General features: G+C 39.2%; 1 protein-coding gene across 1 annotated transcript in view; it reads right to left on the bottom strand.

Moving 5' to 3' along the window:
• Positions 1–11,894, bottom strand: part of RGS6 (regulator of G protein signaling 6) — a 541,364-nt gene extending 529,470 nt beyond the window's left edge. The window contains exon 1 of the mRNA XM_069465091.1: positions 11,871–11,894. The gene's annotated coding sequence lies outside the window, so the exon portion shown is untranslated. The remainder of the gene's footprint in view (positions 1–11,870) is intronic.
• Positions 11,895–19,035: the final 7,141 nt, after the last annotated feature.

Here is a 19,035-nt window from a genome sequence, read left to right as displayed (position 1 = left end):
GACTTATTATAAATCTCATGTAATTAAGACAGTGGGGCGTCAGTATTAGGATAGACAAATATAAAATTAAAAGGGACTAGAAAACACAGAGACAGACCCATATATGTAGGATCACCTGACTGACAACAAAGGTGACATTTCAGGGCAGTGGAAACGAGATTTTTCAATAAGTGGTGCTGGGTTAACTAGATCTCCATATGGAAAACAAAATAAATACAGATGTATTTTCCATGCCATAGACAAAAATCAACCCCAGGTGGATTTTTGATCTAAAGATAGAAGGCAAAATAATAGAGCTTCTAAAAATTAAAACAAAGTAGCTTCATAACCTTAGGGTAAGCAAAAATTTCTTAAAGCGGGCACAGAGAATAATAACCATAAAGGATGAGATGGATAAATTGGATTATATTAAAAAATCTACTATTCATCTAAAGAGAGTAAAAGGCAAGCCATTAGATGTGGGAAAAGATATTTTAAATACATATCACTGGTAAAACTATTTGTATTAGGAATTTGTTTTTTAAAAGACTCCTACAACTCAACAAGAAACAGATCGTCAATCCAGTAGAAAAATAGGCAAAAAACTTGAACAGGCACTATAAAAGATGAATAAAAGTGGCAAAAATATATGTACTTAAAAAGCACAATATCATTAGTCACCAGAGAAATGCAAATTGAAACCCTAATGACATACCACTACATACCCACCAGAATGGCTAAAATTCAAAAGTTAATGATCCCAAGACTTGTCAAGGATATAGAGAAACTAAAACACTCACAAAGTGATGTTAAGAGTATAAAAAGTACAACCACTTTGGAAAACTCTTTGTGAGGACCTACTAAAGCTGAACATATGCATACCCCATGACCCAGCAAACAGTCTTAGGTGTATACCAAACAGAAAGGCATTCATATGTGTACCATGAAACACATGGAAATGTTCACAGCAGCACTATTCATAATATCCCTAAACTGGCCAAAGTCCCAAATGTCCATCAATGGTAGATCAATAAATAGTTTGTGGAATATCACAAAGTAAAATGCTATATAGCAAGAAAAAAATGAATAAACTATTCCCGTGTATCACAACATGAATGCTGTATATAAGAATCCAAAAAACAAAAAAGAATACATACATATATGTAGGATTCCATATATATTTCATATATTTAAAAAGTGAAAAAGCTATAGTGTTGGAAATCAGGTTAGTGGTAGCTACCTGGGAAGCTAAAGTGGGAGGAGTGCTTGAGCCCAGGAGTTCGTGGCCAGCCTGAGCAACATAGCAAGACCCTATCTCTTAAAAAGTAAATAAGTAAACCAGGTTAGTGGTTACCACTGGGTAAAAGAGGGTGTGTATTCACTGGGAAGGCTCAGGAGGTGGTCCCTGGGGGAATGGTCATATTCTATTTCTAGATCTGGGAGAGAGAACATGGATACGTTTACTGTTGGAAAATTCATTGAGCAATGATTTGTCTACTTTACTATAAATATTAATATATTTAATAGAATTGTATGTTTAAATAAGAATAGTGCAAATAAAGGCAGATCTGAGAGAAGGATACAGCATATCTGGTCCTTAAGTTGATATCTGAGCCATCTCAGGCACAGCCATACGCAAGTCCTACAATGGGAGGGCTATGGTTGCAGGGATGGCAAGCGGGCCAGAAGTGGTGGTGTCTGTCACCACTGCATGCACTTGCCCTGTGTCTGTGCAGTTGGCACAGACAAGAAGCAGTAATCATTGAATGAGAGAACCAGCACAGAAGTGAAATGAGATTTAAAATATACAATTAAAGGAACGCCTCACAGTATCTTCCAAGAGTTGGAAAGTCTTCCAACTCATAAAACATTCTAGAACTCCCCCAAGGACTGAAATACTCTGCATTTGTTCTTAATAACTTTCTACTGCCCAACAAATAAAATACAAAGTTCTTCAGCAAGTTTAGAAGATTGAGGCAGTTCCTCTTTCGGATTGCCTAGTATATTTTCCTATCAAATTATCTTCTTCTAGTAGAGAAAGACAGGCCTGTGAACTGTCCCAGCCAGATGGCACCTTATCACTGGTCACTCAGATTGGCCCAACATAGCCATGCGACTAATCTGGACCAGAGTCCTTCCCTGAGACTGAGATAAGCACACTGGAAGAAAGAAAATCCCTTCCCCAGGAGGTGACTGTATTGAAAGGATGTGAGGGTGGGAATATTAGTGACCATCTTCTTTTTCTCTAGTGTCACAGAGGGAGAAAGAACACAAAAGGTGTCAGGTAAGAGAGCTGATAATGTCGTTTAAGTCCCTGGATCCAGCCACGCCTGAATTCTCAGATAGATAGCTAGAAAAATTTATTTTTGCTTGAAATATTGGACTTTTCTTGGGTTCAGTAGGGGTATTGTTGGGGGTTTTGTGTGTGTGTGTGTGTGTGTGTGTGTGTGTTGTTGTTGTTGTTTTGTCTGCATCCAAGTGAGCCCTGAATCACCACCACTGTCATCACAATTATCCTATGTAAGTGGCATTCCAGTCCCTCACAGGCTGGCCCCAACTTGCATTTCCAGTTTTATCAATCACTGCTCTATCTTCATATATCCAACAACATGGCCAGTCTCAACCACAGAAAACTTTCCCAAACCAAGCATTACCAATAAACAAAGATAAACTTAAACCTATTTCCAAATACATTTTTGATAGCCTGATGGTCACTCCTATTAAGGATAATTAGAAAATACCGGAAACTGCAGGTTTGAAACAGATTTTTTTTTAAAGTGGTGGGAGGGTTTTAAGGCAGAGGGCAGGCAGGGAAAGTGGTTTTTGTACAGAAGCTTTTGAAAGCTAAAGGAAGCCCCAAAAATGAAAACCTGGAATTGATAAGCAGACGCTTTGGCATGACACTAAATACCCTTTGCATCGGGGCGAGGTATCTGAGGACTTCCTAATCAGTCATGCCCAGTTTGTTAGATAAAGTTTATCCCAACATGTATCAGCAGCCAAGCCACTAAACCAGCAGTTCCCAACATTTTTGGCACCAGGGACCAGTTTCATGGAAGACAATTTTTCCATGGATGGGGGGTGTGCTGGCTGGGGGTGGGGCGGAGCTCAGATGGTGATGCAAGTGATGGGGAACAGCTGTAAATACAGATGAAGTTTCGCTCCCTTGCCCACCACTCACCTCCTGCTGTGCTGCCCAGGTCCTAAGTTTCATGGAAGACAATTTTTCCATTTTTCCACAGACAGAGAAGGGCTCGTTCAGGCGTGGCCTAGGATTTGGGGACCGCAGCCCTAAACTACCTGCTATATTGCTATACTGAAAATGAAAGTGCCTTTCCCTAAAATAAAAAGTCTAAAATATAATCAATAGATTTATTTTTTGTGAATGTGTCCTTTCTATTTTGACCAGCTGCTGAATCAGTCTTTGTATTAGGATGTACGGTCAGCAAAACAACATAATGGCACCTTCCTGCTTCGTTTGGAATCTGGACACAGTAGCACTTACATAGCAGTTTAAGAGAAAAAATACGCTGGACATTTTATTTAAACTTGTCTTTTTTCTAGAGAGGTCACAAATAGATAAAACACAGCACTCAAACAAGTGTTTCTCTAGGATTAGGCAGTGTAGATCTATATATTTTTCTAATTGGAATTAATTGTTAATGATTTAAAAATGGATTAAAACATAACAACAACAGGGCTTTCTGAGCAGCACATACCTTTTGCTTTAACACAGTCCTTCCCTGTCCCTAAAGCCTTCCCAACCTTGAGGTCCAGAGCTAGATGCCGTTCATCATCACACATGGATGGCAGTTTTGCTTTTAGGATAAAGGAAATGCTATTTGGTACCCACGTCTCTCTCTAAATGGGTCAGAGGACCCCATATTTAAAGAAAAATGGGTATAAATGTATTTCCTTCTGGGAGTAAAATCACACAAACAAAGCATGTTTTGATTTTTAAAAATACAACTTAAGTTACCATTATGAAAGAAACCCCACTTGTTTCCTTCATTTCCTTTCCCTAACTGGTCCTGTCATTTGAGTTTGCAACTCATTTTCTAATGCTTTTTCCTTCATTCATTCATCCCACAAATCGTTCTTAAACAATGACTACGAGCCAGAATCTGTGACAGATGCTGGAGCTACGACAGGAAATGAAACAGTCTCTGCTCTCATGGAATGTATATTCCAGTGGAAGGAGACAGACAATGTGTAAATAAATGCATAGAATGCAATGTCATGGTGATAAAGCTATACCCAAAGGGAAAAAGGTCATTCTGTAACAAAGACACATGTACCCGAATGTTTATAGCAGCACAATTCACAATAGCAAAGATGTGGAAACAACCCAAATGCCCATCAATACATGATTGGATTAGTAAGCTGTGGTATATGTATACCATGAAATATTACTCAGCTATAAGGAATAATGAAGATACGACATCTCTATGGTTCTCCTGGAGAGAGTTGGAACCCATTATATTAAGTGAAGTATCCCAAGAATGGAAAAACAAGCATCACATGTACTCACCAGAAAATTGGTTTCCTTGATCATCACCTAAATACACATCTGGGAACGACACCAATCGGATATCAGACTGAGGTGGGGGGTGGGGTAGGGGATGGGGGTATGCCTACACAATGAGTGCATTGCGCACCGTTTGGGGAATGGTAACGCTTGAAGGTGCTGACTCGGGAAAGGGGGGTGGGGAGGGGAGGGATATATACCTACATGATGGGTGCAACGCACACTATCTGGGGAACAGACACGCCTGGAGCTCTGACTTGGCGGGAAAGGCGGTACATGGGCAACGTATGTAACCTGCAATTCTGTATCCCCCACAACAATAAGATGAAATAAAAAAAAAATAGAGCAGGTAAGACAACAAAGAGCAATGAACAGGGGCAGGAGTTACTATTTCAGCTACGGTGGTCTGGGATGGCTTTGACTATGAAGATTGAAAATATCAGTTCTTACTCTGAAATCAAACAATAATTGGTTTAAAAAGCAATTACAGTCATGCACCACATAATATTTCAGGCCTTTTCTATGTTTAGATGTGTTTAGATACACAAGTATTTACCATTGTGTTGTAATTACCCACAGTATTCAGTACAGCAACATGCTGTACAGGTTTGTAGCCTAGGAGCAATAGGCCAGACCACACAGGCTAGGTGTGCAGTAGGCTATACCACATGGGTTTGTGTAAGTACACCCTGCGATGTTTGCACAACGATGAAACCACCTAAGGATGCATTTCTCAGAACACATCCTCGTAGTGAAGTGACAAATGACTGTATCATCGACACCTCACACATGAAAATCTTGTCGTTATCCCTCTCTCCACCTATGAAATTTCTTCCTGTTTCCCAAAGCCTGTGTCTTCCAGAGCTGATGATAAAATGCCCTCACTCTGAATTGAACTGTACCATACGTATTGCCTTCATCATCTATTTGTTACCAAATCTGACTTGTAAAATTCCAGACATTCTTTCCTAAACTGTCACTTAACATTCTTTATTACTAATTTTCTGTTTATTCCTATCATCTGTCCAAGACAGCTGAAATTATCTCAAGGTCAAGACTTTGGGATCTGATAAGATCTGAGTTTAAGTCTTGTTTCCTTTACTCAATGACTATCTGATCTAGGGCAAAGTAGTTGAACCTCTTTTCAGCTTCAGTTTCCTCATCTGTAAAATGGGAGTTATACCACCTTTAACTCCTGTTAAAGGACTTTGAACTACAAAAAGTTTTACAAATGCTGTTGTTATTTTATAAGATCCGCCTACCACTATATGACAGATCCATAGCTTTTAGGCTGAGCAACTTTAGGTTGGGCAACCAACTTTTATCAAGCATTTACGATGTTTGTGGCCTTGTGATGGGCATGGAGGTAAAAAATATGGTCAAAAACAAAACAAAACAAAAAATCCAGACAAACAGATCACACCCCCATGGGGAAGACAAACACTAATGAATAATTGGAAGCTAAGATGAAGGTCCCACTACATCATGGATCTGAAGTGGATCTAGCCAGGTAAAATCAAGCAAGCAATCAGAATGGCTGTTATAGCTGTTTGCACCTTGCATCACACTCATACCAATCCATACATCCACACCCACACTAGTCCATCCCTCCTCCCATTTACTCCCACCCATAGCTGTCACTCTGCAAGTCAACAACTCAGCAAACATTTACCAAACTCCTACTATGTGCCAACCACTATCAGAAATACAAGGAGGTAGAGAAAAAATAAAACATGGGCTTGCTCTGGGTGTCTGACATAAGCAATACCATTATAGCAGCAGTCTCCTCTTTTTCACTTCTCTTCCTGCTGATGATTAATGGCCTTCAGCCTCAAGGAAATGAAGGCATCTTTGGCTACCTCAAAGGAGATCTTCCCACTCTGCCTTCTCCCACTAGAGGTCTGGGCCACTTGCTTTCTGCAAGCCTCCTCAATCTCAATATTAGAACTACAGAGCAGGATTCTCAAAGAGACTTGGGAGTCCCTCAAATGCTAGACTGATACAGCAAGTCCTCAGGAACAGAAAAATGAAGGAACAATTACCCTGAAACATTTATTTCCCAACAGACTCAATATCAAAATTATCAGATAACAGATACAATGGAGTAACAGTTCCATCTTCTTAAGTAACTACGCCTCCTATGCCCCGTATTCTATACAGGATCCTGTGTTCTCCTCGTGGTCAAACATACTCAAGAAGTATATTTTTTATTGTTATTTTACAAAGGAGGAAATTGATTCTCCAAAACACAATTAACAGTGTGTGTAAATGCTTGTTGTGCTACCTTAAGAGCAAACAATAGCAGTTCTCTGTCTGGGCTTTGGGCTAGCCAGATCTCTGTGAGTGCAACACAAGTGCCTTGGGTACCTCCAAAGGAGTGCCACCACTAGCTCCCATTCATGCGGGAGACCCTCAGCTCAGAAAGCTTTGAGTAATACACACTTCCACTTGGGCAAGAAAATAGCCTCTCAGGTAGGGTAGATACTAGTGAATAAGGGAATATGTACTATTGTACTACGCAAAAATTTAAAGGTGACCTTTCCCTTTGATGGTTTTACCAAACTATTTAAAGAAGCCAGACAGCTAGTCTCTGCAACAACTCATTTTAATAGCCTGAATTAAATGAGCATCTACTTTGTTCATATTCAAATATGTACACATTTTTTTTAAAGTCTCCATACATAAAAATGGGTGTTCTTTGTATACTATGTTTCTAACACCTAAGTAGAAAGAAAAGATTAGGTTTCTGTTCAAAAAGTAGCCATATAAGGATGACCAAACATTCTCACTGGGGTATTGTAGTAGGCCAGAATCTCCTAGATATCAAATACACTCACTCCATATTAGTAAAGGGAAGTGGTGAAGCACAACACCCTTTGCTGTTAAGAGGCCTAGGACTGATTTCTGATGCTGCCACTTATTAGCTTTGTGGGCTTATGTAGGTTAATCTGTTTCTCTAAGTCTTAAGTTTCCTCAATCATAAAATGGGGACCTATCTTATACAATGGTGGTGGGCCTCTAACAAGCATTGTTCTGCCTTTTTATTGGTAGGAAGGGGACAGTGGGGAGGTGCCACTGCTTGCTTTACCTGCTGCTTTGTTAATTGGGGTAATTAATAGTGAACTCCCCTCCTCCACTTTTGAAATATACGTATGTAGTAGAAAATAAATTGCTTCTTAAAAGTCCCAGGGGAGGCCACAGAGAAGTATTTAGTAAACTTCGTGGTTTGTAATATCTCAAGCAAATACTTCTAGTTATTTAATGTAACTCAATAAGTTTAATGTTCATTTTAACTGCCTGCTTGTAAGTAATTTTGCTTTCCTTGCAGTTTGAAGAACTGGGTTTCGTGACTAGTTTTTACTCTTACTACATACCTAAGGGTTCCAAATTCTAGATGATTATTTTATTTTATCTGAACTACTTCAGAAAGATGTTCCCATGGAGAAAACTGATATTTATTCAACCAATGCTCACCGAACACCTATTGGCAGGTACATTGTTGGGCACTGGGTAGATGGATGCAAAGAAAAATGAAACAGGGTTTTTGCCCTCAAGAAACTTACCCTCTAGTTTTGAGTGTCATCACCAGAGCAGCAGAGTCAGCATCATCTGGGGACTTGTTAGAAATATAAAATCCCAGGCTCTAGCCCAGAAAGAATGAATCAGAGATTCTGGGGGTGACCCCCAGCCATCTATGTTTGAATAAGACTTCTTCAAACAAAGATCATTCTCATCAAATGTCAAAGCAACAAATATGTCATTAGCTTATTGAGCTAAATTTAAAAGTGTCATTTGTACTTTAAGGAAACAGAGGTCCAGAGGCCAAAAACCACACAAGAAGTTGGCGAAGGAATTGCAACCAGAACTTAGGTCTCTCATCCTGAATGGCCAATGTTTTTTTCTACTTCTTTTCTGATGCTTTAATCTCTAAATCTGTTGGGGAGCCCCAAGTATTTCTGGCCCAAAGTAAAAACATTGGTTTTCAAAGAGAAAGAGAGAACCTACTCTCTTAGAAAACAAAGACCACTAACAAAAATTAAAAGCTGATCTATCGAAAATGATCCAGTAAGCAAGCAGTAATTTTCCAAACCTTTAACACATCTCCAAGTTGTATTAATATTTATAGGATTTAAAAATTTGGAGGGGGAGAGGGAGAAAGGGTAGAAATATAATGAATAATGCAACCAGAATAATATCTGGAAGAACATACAGTTTGAAGAAATGTTCATAGTGGTTCACCCTCCATGGGAGATTATGAATAATCTTTCTTTTATTCTCTGTATTTTCCTCAATAGCTAAATATAACTTTTATAATCAGGGAAAAAGTAAAACTGTTTTTTCAAACATTATATCCATATCACCCAACCCGAAGGTTTATTTTGTAATTCTATTTCTTTCCATACAGCAGGATATTGTGTGTATAGTAATTATTTATATCATGCCTTATGTTACAATGAGGATGAAATTCAGTAAATATATTCCTTCCAGCTGGCACTGAAAATGAAGAGGTCAAATGCTTTCCTAGGTTCAAAGCACTATGAGTTAAGACAAGCTAACTGTGAAGCTGAAGAAAAAAATTAATCCCAGTATTGAGATCTCTGAGAACATCCCTTTTGAAAAACGTTTATGTGACACACAACTCCTTACTCATATCTCCCTGATGTTTAACCCCTGGCACAAAACAGAATGTTCAGCAATTCCTGGCATAGTCTTAGGAGTTCAGGGGATAAAATGCATGGGAGAAGATCAGAGAGATAAAAAACAGAAGGATACTAATAAAATTCCATCCCTGTGGACAATAAGACATTCAAAATTACTGGCAACTTTCATTGACCAAAATGCCCTTAAATTTTTTTTTCTTTCTCAAGAAATGTTTGCTCACTTAAAAAAATATCTATGTTAGATCTCTTATTCCACAGGCCAAAAATAAATAAATAATTAAAATGGGCTCCTTTAAAGAGACATTTCTGCCACAAAAGCACTGTTGTAATGTTTCACGTGATAAGACAAATTTGTTGCTTCAAAGAAACACTAGCTTTGTTTTACCGAAACTGTCAGCAATATAAATTCCGTGAATGTTAACTGAAATTTCTTCAAGGAAACCGGAAGTAAAGTTAAGGACCAATGAAATGAATATGAAAAAGGAAACAGCAGTCACTCTCCCCTTCATCACAATACCTCCCAATAGTTGATATTTCTAGAATTTGTAGACTCTTTAGGGAAAGGAAAAGTTGTTGGGAATAGACTTTCTATATATAGTTTATAATACATGAAATTACCATATTTTCACAACAATTTAGCCCAAGAGTGGTACAGTGTCAGAGAACTCAAAAAAGAATTTATCATCTTGACTTTCCCTATTCAGCATGCAAGCTTTGGTTTACAAAGGTGTCTCTCCAAAAAGTCTAAAATTTCCCTCAGTCTTCTACTTTTCTTCATAAGGTTAGTCTCACTCATTGCAAAATTAATAAACTAAGAATATGAATAAAGAATATACAACTCACAGAAAGTTTCCCACCAATAGCCCAGTTCCCACGCCACATAATCACCCATTTGCCTAGAAAATTGACCTGTAAGAGCCTTGTTGTTAACACATTAAGGTAAACCTAACAGTTTCTTTTTAGTCTAACACTCTTTCACAAACACCACACACACAAACTTGTAGCTCATTCTCAAACTCCATTCTGATACTTACAAGCCTAGTTCTTATTCTTCCATCTCTCGCCACCCCTGAAGAAAAAAGAGTCCAATGTGAGGTTTTACCCAGTCCTGATTATTTTTGCAGTTTTACTTTGGGGCTGCTAAAAGGTACTGATCAAAACAGGTCTGAGCTGCAGATCCAGCCCCTATGCACTGATAAATACTGAGAGAACAATTCTAAGCCAACAAGACCCAAAATATCTTCAATTTGTAGCACAAAAATGCCACTGGTCTCAACAAGAGAGAAAGAAAATAACGTTCCTACTCCATCAAATTAAAAAAAAATTGAAATACAGCAGCTTTCATTCTGAACAAAATTAAATTTTCTGGGTCACTTTCCCTGTCTCATTGGGCCACTTTTTACGCAGTCTGACAGGGACTGTAAACACCGTCTCTTCACTGTCCTCACCGACCAGTTTGCTTGGCATCCTCCTAGAGGATGCCTTTCCTCCTTTCCTCCAGCAGTTCCGAAATAACAGACCTCCCTACCCGCTCGGGCCCTCCACACCTCACCACAGAGACGCACTTTCTTTTCTTCCAAACCACAAATGGGCGAGCTTATTCAGAGAAAAAGTTAACGAACGTCTGCTTTTGAGGTAAAGCTGCCCTACCTGTGATCACAAAATGGGAAGACCGTTAGTATCTAAAAGCACCTTCCTCTTCACTGTCGTCCCAGTCGGTGAGCGCTTCACACCCAGAAACCCAGAACACGATTTATATGCAGACCTGCACCCATCCCACACAAGTCCACACGCCAGCTTGCCTAACCACTTATGTAAGCTCGTGCTCCTACAGTCCCAAACTGCAGACACACACACACCGGCACCTGTCACGCATCTTAAATGGACAAGCACCCACACCCTGGAGAAGAAACAAACACAAATGAATGGGGTTGGGGGGGGCTGTTTTAAACCACCCTTACCCCCATTTGTTTCTTGCCCATTTTGGTCACAACTACAATTACCTTAGCAACCAAAGAATTGCCTTGACTCTCCCTCCGGCTTCTGAATTTCTCCTAAAGCCAAGCTCGCGCCAGGTTCATGATAAAGCTAGAGAAGCCCAGGGAGCCGGGGACCCGCAGCCTCTTGGGGGCGGAGGGGAAGTCGAGTCCGTCTCCGCGGGGCTCTCCAACGTCTCGCCTCCTCTTTCCGAGTTTCCGTGGTGGCGAGCGCAGGGGCTCAGCGAGCGGAGAGCGAAGCCCGGGGCCCGCGAGGAGGCGCGGCAGGTCGCATGGTGCCGGGGCGCGGGGCGCTCGGGGTGTCTCCAGCGCGCTCCGGGCCCGCCTGGCTCTCCGCGCTCCCGGGCGCTCGCCCCTCGCCCGCCTCTGCACGCCCCGGGCCGGCAGGGTGCGCGGAGGTCGGTCCGCCCCCTCGGCGCCCGCGGGCTCCCGCAGCTGGGGGAAGCCGGCTCCCGGGCGGAGCTCTCGCCGCTGAGCAGGGCCGAGCGCGACGAGCTGCCCCAACTCGCGAAGCTGCTCAGCTCCGCGGCCCGCGAGCTACTGCAGCGGCGCCCGCTGTCGGGTGCCCGGCGGAGCTGCAGCCCCGCGCCCAGCGCACCTGGGCGCCGGCACCTGGGCCCGGGCCGCGCCGAGCAGGGAGGGGCCGGCGGCCGGGGCGGGGCCGGGCACCTGAGCGCGTCCCAAGGGCGCAGCCGCCCGGCTTACCTGTTCCAGCGCCGCGGAAGGTGGAGACCGTGATTTGCCCGAGGAAGAGAAAGCCTAGAAATTCCTGGCACTTGAGCAGCCGCCGAGAAAACTGAGAGACTGACTCAACCGGGCGGAGGCTCCTTTTGTCAATTCTCAGCTGGCCCCGTCTGGAAACTTTAGCGGCGTCAAGGTTATCTTAGGAAGTCCTGGCCCGGGGTGCTGTGTGCCCGGTAGCTTTAGAATCCCTCACTGACGTGTAGCTGGCGCCCTCTAAATTAAAACGGGACACCGCGATCGTCAGTGATATTGTTCCTAACCTCGTCATTTTTATTTATTCAACACGTACACCACACGCTGTATTTGGAGTGTTGTGTGATTATTCTTATCTGGAACACTACAAAAGAACTTACAATAAAAATTAGTTATCAAATATTCTTGGAAGGAGAAAAAAAAGTTTTAGAAAATGAGAAAGAGTAACTTGAACTGATATCTTTCTTTTAATGTGGGACTTCTGAAATTTGATGGTTAGTTAAAGATTTAGGAAGCTGCAGGTGGGAAAAGGACAAGATTGTTGGTCCTGGATGGTAACCATGGGATTTGTGTGCAATATCAGTGTTATCTATATCAAGAATAAATTTATTTAAGATTTATTCTTGAATTGTATTATGTCACCAGGAAAAAAACTTGAAATAAAATGCCTAAATGCCTGGACTCTCTTCCTTCATGTGGGTCCAGAAGTTGAAATTTAAAGTCTCCTTCCCAACATGCATCTCTTCCCACCATTCTACGTTGATTAATGGATGTGTTCATTCTTTCACTCAATGAACAATAATTAGCACCTGCCATGTGTTAGACCCTCTGTTAGCCTTAGAAGCGGATAATAAAAGAAGCAGTCTCTGTCCTCAAGCCTCTTGGTCTAATGGAACAATAAATAAATAAGCAGATAAATGTGTTAAGGTAGGCTTAGTACACGAAAGAGGTGCCAGGGAAACCTGGAGGAAAGCCACACCCAAGCTAGTGAGTAAAATAGAATTTCAATAGATGTCTCAGTTATTCATTAAAGTTGAAATATAAGATTCCTTCCCCAGGTTCAACATTTGGCTTAAGCGTGTTATGGAGCTGTCTGCAGCTGTTTGTAACACTTACAGAATAGGCTTACTAAGAGAAAGGGAATGATTGGAGCTTCTGCTTTGCGGAGCTCTGCATTTCTGAGACTAGCAGTTCCTTGAGGGCCAGGCAGGGTATGAGGGAACCACCACATGGAAGTATGAGCAACAAGCTCCAGGCTCATCTGAAGAAAGGCCTTAGTGCATACTTCTCTTAAAAAATTACATATCTATAAAATCAGATGTTTATATATGTATTTATATTGATACATTTTATGTATTATATGGGATTTCTGATATATCTATACATTATGATTTCTTATATATATAAAATGTCTGATTTCATATGTATGTATGTATAGATATGTGTGGTATATTTATTTATATACAGTGATAAAATGACCAATTTTATAGAGATAGGCCACACTTTTTGCTGGCATGGCCAAGAGATTGGTTTCCATACTCAGTGGGGAATTGAGCAAACAAGTAAATATATTCAGGATATCGGAAGTCAGGTTTCTCACTATTGAAGAAGGGAATTACAAATATACAAAGGGATTAAAGTCCAGTGATATGACTTGAAATTGGAGGTGATGGTGTGAAATAGTTTTTTAGCTTAGAAAGATGATAGATAGAAAAATGTAAGAGTGTGTGTGTGTGTGTGTGTGTTGATATATTTCCTAGTTATGTCTACTGAGAAGGCCTAAAACAACAGCACCTCAGTAGCAATGAACACATCTAACACTCAGACCTTAGTTTCTAAATACCATCCTCTACTAAAAGGATCCATGGCACCTTCATATAGTGGATGATACTAGAATAATTTGTTGTGCAAGAAATAAGAAAGTACTAAAACAATTACGGAGACATGTCAAAAGAATATAGGAGTCAGCTTGAAGGGGTTCCCACTGGCCAAATCTAGGAAAATTTAAGGATCAAAATAATTAATGACAGAAACAGATTGTAACCCTTTGAGTAAAGTAAGAATCCATAGTCCATGAAGAAAGAAGGGAGGAAAGGAACAAAGGAAAGAAGAAAGGAAGAAAGAAAGAAAGAAAGAAAGAAAGAGAGAAAAGAGGAAAAGAAAGGAAGGGAAGGGAACAAGGAGAAGGGAACTCTATAGTAGAATGTAACTAATAGATGAAGAAGGAAAGATAGGATTAGAAACACCATTTGGGGCCGGGCGCGGTGGCTCACGCCTGTAATCCTAGCACGCTGGAAGGCCGAGGTGGGCGGATCGTTTGAGCTCAGGAGTTCGAGACCAGCCTGAGCAAGAGCGAGACCCCATCTCTACTAAAAATAGAAAGAAATTATATGGACAGCTAAAAATATATACAGAAAAAATTAGCCGGGCATGGTGGTGCATGCCTATAGTCCCAACTACTCGGGAGGCTGAGACAGGAGGATCTCTTGAGCTCAGGAGTTTGAGGTTCCTGTGAGCTAGGCTGACGCCACGGCACTCACTCTAGCCTGGGCAACAAAGTGAGACTCTGTCTCAAAAAAAAAAAAAAAAAAAAAAAAGAGAAACACCATTTGGCAACCACCAACATAATAATTGATTCAGGCCAGAATCATCGATGTTTGCTAAAATTGGTGGGTAAAAGTTTGATGATGAACAGGATATTTACATAGTCTCAAAGTATGTTTCTAAAAATACTTATTAATATATTTTTAATTATTAATAAGTACAGAGTATTTATTAATTAACATTGCAGCTGTAATACTTGGGAGATAGCCATCTTAATCAACTGGAAAATTTTGTATAAATAAAAAACAGTGATGGGAAAAATCAACCTTGTGCTCCCTCCTGATACAATATGCTGAGAATACAGCATAACTTCTAATGCATAAATATGTAAGTTATGGTGAAACATCAGACACATGCAAGTTGAGGGAAAATCAAGTAACTGGCCTATACTCTTTACAAATGTCAAGACTATGAAAGTAAAAAATGTTTCAGATTGAAAGAGACTAAAGGAGATGAGATAACTAAATGCAGCAGTTGATCTTGAATGGGATCCAAGACCTACAAATGACATTAATGGCGTAATCACTGGATTCTGTGAATTAGATGGATTAAATTGAATCAGTGTAATTTTCCTGATGTTGAGACTAAACTCTAGTTATATGTAAGAGTGTTCTTGTTTTTAGGAAGTACATGTTGAAGTATGAAGTCATAAAAGAGTATTAACGTTTGCAACTTACTCTCAGATGGTTCAGAAATGTTAACAGGTGAATGAAGGGTAGAAGGTAACTCTTCAAACCATTTTTACAACTTTTTTATAATTTAAAATGATTTCAAAATAAAATATTTTAAAAATACATTAAGATGTAATTGCTCTCCTTACCAAATAAAAAAAAAATTGTCTTTACTTTTCAAGTTTTCACCACGGATTTCCTTTAAGAATCAACTCCCTGTTAGCTGTACCAAAAATAGGATTTTATCTACTACTTTGTGAATATACACAATAATATGATTCAGCCCAACATTTCATTAATCCACTCAGCAGTTATTTATTAAGGGCATGCTGCATACAAGGATCTTTCCTGAAACTCATCCAAAGTATAAAATGAAATACATGTATAGGTAAAATCCTGAATCTTTTGATTACTTCATTATCAAGTGAGGAGTTGCAGGAACGTGTGTAATAGAATTGATTGTGGTGTGGCTCTCAAACCAGGTGACAAATTGAACAGAAGAATGAAAATGAGTTGGCAATTTAGTTTCAATAACTGCATTGACAGGCCAAGGTTGAAAAATATTGTGCCAGTGCAGTTAGTGCAGGTATTTATGTCAGTGGATTTGGAGAGAATAGTGAGTTTTGGACCCATGAAATTCATTGTCCAGGATGGTGCATTTGTGACTTTTGACAGCTGATGCTACTTTTCCTCAAATCCCCACATTTTCTTTTCCCCAACTCTTAAGTGTAGTCTTTTTATGAAAGCTAAGGACTGTTTTCCTTGCATTTAGGCAATAAAAGGAGGAAAGATTCTGAGTCACTTTTGCCTCATGTGAAGTACTGAAAGAACACAAATGTCCTGATTAGGTACTTTAGAAAAGAGTCTTCTCGAAGGGTGGCTCAAAGACACAGCATCAGTATCACCTCGGGTACTTATTAAAAGTTAGCAGTAAAGATTCTTAAACACCGTCTCAGACCTGCTAAGTCAAAATGTCTAGTGCTGGAACCCAGGAACCTACTTTTAAATAAGAGTTTGTGAACCACAGCCTATGGGATGCTTCCTTCATAGGATGACCAGCATTTCTGTCACCACCAGTCACATAATCTCCTTCTCAGGAGGGGCCTATGGCAAACAAGCTATTATTACAGAGTGAAGTGGATTCTTTTTCTCTTTCTGGAATTAGCACTTGATCTATGGTTTTAAAAACTATGTGTCCAGGAATGAATGTGTTTGTATCATGGTGCTGGAATGATTATATTTTGAGACTCAGAAATAATGTTATGTCAGAGTGAAATGCATATTTACGAAGTCTCAATGCTTCATAATTAAGATGCAGGGATATGTATATATACAACCAATATACATGAGAGAAAATTTATATCACCAATAACAAGTTTTTAAAAACCTATGTCGGGCCCAAAATAACCATGGAGTGTTGTTCACACCAATTGTTTGGACCAAGCTTCTTCACCTAGGCACTTCCTAGACACTATTTCATGCACTGCCTTCCAGAATCTTACAGTCAGAATTGTCACAGAACAGGACAGAACAGCATGTATGATATATCTTGAAGGGTGGACAGGTCCCCTTAACCAAAAATATCTGTACCTCACCCCCACCTCTAGCTCCCTCCTGCTAGATGCTGGGATTCCCCTAGTTGATTATAATCAGTGACAGGTATATTTGGTCAGGATCATGGTTAATAGGCAGGGAATGTACTTCAACAAGCAGAATCCCTTATTGAGTCAAAATATGTCAATTATAAAACCTATCAAAAGTCCTAGTCATATATGACCACAGGTAGCGCAGAAAACTAAGGACACTAAAATTGAATGCATAACACCCTGTAAAACATGAGAAAGCTTTCTTCTTAATGAAAACCATATTTCAATTAATTTAAATCCTTTTGTGGGTATTTAAGAACCAGAGCTCAGATCACAGAGTATTCTTACCCTTCTTCCAAGTACTGTGTTTGCCAACTTTTCACTGATATTCTAAAGAACATATAATATAATGAAATTTGTGATATAATTTGAGATCAGAAAGTGTGATACCTCCAACTTAGTTTTTCTTTCTCCAGATTGCTTTGGCTATTCCAGGTCTTTTGTGCTTCCATATGAATTCAGAATTTTTTTTCTATTTCTGTAGAAAAATACTGTTGGAGACTTTGGGCAATATGGACATTTTAACAATATTAATTCCTCCAATTCATGAACATGAGATATCTTTCCTTTTATCTGTGTCTTCTTCAACATATTTTATTAATGTTTTATGGTTTTCAGAGTACAGATCTCTCACTCCTTTGGTTAAATTTATTTCTAAGTATTTTATTGTTTTTGATGCTATCATAAATGGAATTGCTTTATTGATTTATATTTTGGATAGATTGTCATTGGTGTAAAGAAATGCAAGTGGTTTTTGTGTGTGGATTTTGTATGCTATAGTAATCAAAACAATATTTCTGGCATAAAAACAGACACCTAGACCAATGGAACAGAATAGAAAGCCCCAAAATAAACCTACTAATATCCAGTCAACTAATTTTTGAAAAGGGCACCAAGAAAACACAAGGGGAAAGTAAAGTTTCTTAAATAAATAATACTGGGAAAACTGGATAACCACATGCAAAAGAATGAAATTGGACCCTTATCTTACACCATAGACAAAAATAAAATGAAAACGGATTAAAGACCTAAACATAAGACCTGAAACTGTAAAACTCCAAAGAAAACAAAGGGGAAAAGGTCCTTGACATTGGCCTAGGCAATAATTTTTTTGGCTATCACACCAAAAGCTCAGGCAACAAAAGCAAAAACAAACAACTGGGACTATATCAAAAGGAAAACCTTCTCTCCAGCAAAGGAAACAATCAACACAGTACAGCCTATGAAATGGGAGAAAATATTTGCAAACCTTATATCTGATAAGAGGTTATAATATCCAAAATATGTGAGGAACTTAAACAACTCAATATCCAGAAAACCAATAGTATGAATAGAAAATGAACAAAGGACCTAAATAGACATTTTTCCAAAGAAGACATAAAAATGGTCAACTAGTATATAAAAAAAAAAAAGCTCAGCATCACTAATCATCAGAGAAACGCATATCAAAACTACAGTGAGGTACTACTTCACGCCTTTAGAATGGCTATCATCAAAAAGACAAAAACTAAAAAGCATTAGCAAGGATGTGGCAAAAAGGGAACACTTGTACACTGTTAATGGGAATGTAAATTGGTACAGCCATTATGCAAAACAGTATAAATGTTCCCCCCAAAATTAAAAATAGAACTATCATATGACCCAGAAATCCCTCTACTGGTTTATACCCAAAGGAAATAAAATTCATATGTTGAAGAAATATCTGCACTCTTATGTTCATTGAAGCATTAATTCACAATAGTCAAGATATGGAAACAACTTAAGTGTCCATCAATGGATGAATGGATAAATAAAATTTGATTATATATGTGTGTGTGTATATACACACATACATACATATATACACACATACAATGAATATTATTCAGCCTTTAAAAAGGAGATTCTGTCATTTATGATAATACGGATGAGAAGGAACAACATTATATGCTAAGTAAAATAAACCAGACACAAAGAAAAATACTGCATGATCTCACATATATGTGGAATATAAAAAAATGTCAAATACATAGAAACAGAAAGAATAACAGTGGTTATCAGGGGTGAGAAAGGAGGATGGAAATGGGAGATATAAGTCAAAGGGTACAAAATTTCAGTTATGTAGGACAAATAAATCTACAAATCCAATGTGCAACATGAGGACTATAGTTAATAATATTGTATTGTACATTGGAAATTTGTTAAGAGAGTAGATTTTAGGTGCTCTAACCACACACAGAAAAAAAGATAACT

This window comes from Eulemur rufifrons, chromosome 2 (genome assembly GCF_041146395.1).
Source record: "Eulemur rufifrons isolate Redbay chromosome 2, OSU_ERuf_1, whole genome shotgun sequence".
Lineage (NCBI taxonomy): Eukaryota > Metazoa > Chordata > Mammalia > Primates > Lemuridae > Eulemur > Eulemur rufifrons.
This window is presented reverse-complemented; position numbering and strand designations above follow the sequence as displayed.